The 3624-nt window shown below is 43.7% G+C and overlaps 1 non-coding gene across 1 annotated transcript; it reads left to right on the top strand.

The window, feature by feature from the left end:
- The first annotated feature begins 2291 nt into the window (after nt 1-2291).
- Nucleotides 2292-2426, top strand: LOC132652622 (small nucleolar RNA SNORA17). Its single transcript, XR_009590216.1, has one exon. It is a non-coding gene; the product is annotated as a small nucleolar RNA SNORA17 (small nucleolar RNA).
- The last annotated feature ends 1198 nt before the right edge of the window (nt 2427-3624 follow it).

Below are 3624 nucleotides of genomic sequence, written 5' to 3'. Positions count from 1 at the left end.
TAAAAATGCCCTGTAACCGCAGCCAAAATTGCATTTGGAAGCAAAGAATCATATTGCCACCAATACAACTACGAGAAAACTTAGTGGGGCACACCTATGGAGCTCATGAAACACAAATTGCACTCCCTTGGAGGAATGAACTAATTAGATTCAGCTAGGTTTGTCTTAATAAAAATGTGCTTCTGCATACCCAATTCTTCGGTCATATACGCCTATGTTTCAAGGTGACTTCTTCTTTCCCATCAGTCTCCTCTTCATCTACTGGTCTTGAAAATATATGATCAAGTCTGAGAGTTTACCCTAACTGAATTTCCCTTCTGATAAACTGTCATTAGTACAGCTGTTGATATAAAAAAATGGAAATCTCATTTATGAAGTATTCTGGTATTCTTTCCCATTTTTCCTGTACTTGAAAATCCTTCTCTTATTATTAAAGATGTTGGGAGTCAAACGCAAACTCCTTCATTTAAGATAAACCATAATCACTCCAGCTTTCTCAGTCATTCCTGACGTAAACTTTTCAGTGAAGCCATTTACAGACATACAGTGAATGTCGCGTCAGTGGCAGCCTACAGCCCATGATCACATCAGATTATCTTGCTAAGCGACACCAGAGCCAACAGTTCATGTGAGTACATTCTATGTACTGTTCACAACAGGACAAACACCACAGAAAGATGCATGTCTTAAAACCTGCTCCCACTAGGAAGCAGTGTGCAACTTTTTTTGTGTTCTTGTGTTCCCCGTAGGCTTATACATGGTGTCCCTTCTGCCCTGAATTCCCTGCCTCCTCTTCTCCCTGTAAAACCTAAATGACCTTCAAGCCTCGCTCCAAGGATCCCTCCAACTGGGAATCACCCTTCAATCTTTAATAAATGATGTACTTTATTTTTATATTTACATAACATTAAATTATCAGACTTTGTACATTAATCATTACTTATCTACCTCAATTACTAGCTTATAAATTTTGGGGAGGAATTGTTCATGCTGATAATCTTAGTGTCTAAGATAGTGCTGGGAACACAGCAGCATTAAGATGTGTTAAATAAATGAATATATGTGTTTTGACCGAGAAGATTCAGAGTAATGAGTGGAAATTGGACAGAGGTATTAAAAAGCAATAAAACTATAAGGAAAGAAAGATTTCTGAGGCTAGGAAAGAGAAGTGCTAAGCACATTTATAACGGGTAAGAGAGCTTTTCACACACATGATGTATTATCTCATCTATAAATAGGCACACTTAAGAGACATGTTAGAATCATAAAAAAAGAGAATCATATCCAAAGGGTATATTTAAACAAGAAGAATTTTTTTTTACCATAGCTAGGACAATAAAACAACTTTTATGATACATTTTAAAAATATTATGCATAGAAATATTTTTTAGATGAGAGGAGAGACCCATCTTATTTAGTAGTTTGAGAGGAGCATATAGCTGAAGGAAAATAGTAATGTGGTCATCAGTTCAGGGGCACTGGCACCTTCCCTCTACCAAGCAGTGTTGGGAAAACTCAATGGTAAAGACATTGATGTGACTGTATGGCATTATTCTGGTTCTGTCTTCACTTTTGGCTACTCATCTCTTACTCTATCACATGCAAGCTATATGGTTTAGATCTGGGTATCCAAAGCTATCTAGGTATCTGTCTTGGAGATGATAATTGATAATCTCTTTTAGAGTGGCTAAGAGGATCAAGGAGATAAAATAGTTAAATATTAGCGTCCAAGAATTCAGTGGTGTAATCAGTGGTTCTGTTGCACAGAAGAAAGCTGTGATCTGTGCCCTTGCAGCAACCTCTCAAGGGTCATATTAACAGTTACAGCCAGGATTAACACTGGAGTGGGGAATCCAAGGCAGATGATGCATTGCTTTTGTGTAATTGTAACCAAAATGCCTGACAGAGCAACTTTAGTAGGGAAGTCTTTATTTTGGCTCACAGTTTTGGAGATCTCACTAAGCAATGTGCCTCAGACTTTGGCAGTTGAAGTGTGAGTTAGATACTGTTCATATGACAAAAAAACTATTAATCAGTGGGACCAGAAAGAGGGCCAGGACACTCTTCAAACACTCACCATAGTGATCTGCTTCTTTCGAGCTGGCACCCACAGCTTTTAAAACAGTGGGTTATGCTTGTGACCAAGAATCCAAGCATGGATCTATGAGGGATATTTCATATTCAAAGTCCAACAAAGGGGTTAGAAACTGCAGGAACCAAATGTCTTCTAGCTTTTGTGCAGTAGAATTAATAATAACAATATAAACATCTACATTAAGAAATCAAAACTGCCTGCCACTAGGGCTTTGCAAGTGTGGCTGCTGTGCCATATGTGTGTCAGTAGGTGGCAGAGAGGCAGGAAGCTATGTCCGCACCCAGTGTTCTTTCTAACCTGTGAACATCTGAATGATTAGTAGCCTAACGTTCCCTAAAAAAACAAGCAGAAGATGACCACCTGTCCAGGGTGAGGGAGCCAGGACAAGGAGGTAGCCTGAGATGACCACCAGTCTTGGACCATGCTGACCTGGAAGGGCAGACCATGCCCAAGATGACCCCAGCCTGGTGCCATAATGCATAAGTGGGGATAGCATTCCTGAAAGCCACTCCTGAGACAACCCCAAACCCTCAGAGGTCTAGAGTGCCACTAAAAGGAGCAAGTGAGTGGTGAAGAAATGGAAGAGAAAGAAACAGAAGGATTTGGGCAAAAATAAAAAGATGCAGAACTAGAGACTAGAGAGTAGTGAGAAACAGTCTGATATGAGTAGCCAGTGATGCCATCTGGGTACATGGTGGGTACTGGCCTGTACTAACACTAGGAGCCATTTTGGGTCCTTGGCCCTGAAGTAGCAGGGATCTGTTACCACCAAAGGCCAGCGGGATGTCCTTGGTCTGGGCTGCCACCCAGGGACATGTTGATGTCTAAGGGATGGGCAGAACTAGTCCCACCCATCATCTGGGCATCCTGGGAGCTGGCCCCATGGATATAAGTCGGGGAGCTGGCTCTGAGACTTGCCCTTGTGGAAGCAAGGTCAAGAGAGAGATGTTCTTCTCCACCCTTGCCCCTTGCCACTCACAGCAGGTGGAAAAGCTGGCCCTGCCCCTCACCTACTGCAGCACTCAGGAGAGCTGGCCCTGCCCCTCACCTACTGCAGCACTCAGGAGAGCTGACCCTGCACCTCACCTGGGCAGCATAGTAAAGCTGGCCCTAGATATAGGGATTGTAGGTGAGTTGGCCCAAGGTCATGAGCACAGGAGAGCTGGCCCTCCCTCTTGTCTGCTGTGCAGTGGTGTGGATGAAGGAGAGATACCCTCTTCTCCTCCCTTGTCCTTTGTCATCTATGGCAAGTGGGAGAACTTACCTCTGGGGTCATGAGAATGGGAGAACTGGCCATGTCCCTCACCAGCTGCAGCACTCAGGACAGCGGGCTCTTGCTTGGGCTACAGGGTAGAGCTGGTCCTGGTTGTGGAGGTTGCCGGCAAGCCATCCCAGAGGGCATCATAGCTGGAAAGCTGGTGGGTTTTGCAGCTCAGATACCTCTCAGGCCCAGATCCAGGGCTTTGAATTGGCCCACTGCAACATCGACCCCACTGATGAACTGCTGGAGTGCATAAAAGAACCAGTCT

Source organism: Meriones unguiculatus, chromosome 2, assembly GCF_030254825.1.
Source record: "Meriones unguiculatus strain TT.TT164.6M chromosome 2, Bangor_MerUng_6.1, whole genome shotgun sequence".
Classification (NCBI taxonomy): Eukaryota; Metazoa; Chordata; class Mammalia; order Rodentia; family Muridae; genus Meriones; species Meriones unguiculatus.
The sequence above is the reverse complement of the archived record's forward strand: the minus strand, read 5'-3'. Positions and strand labels throughout refer to the sequence as shown.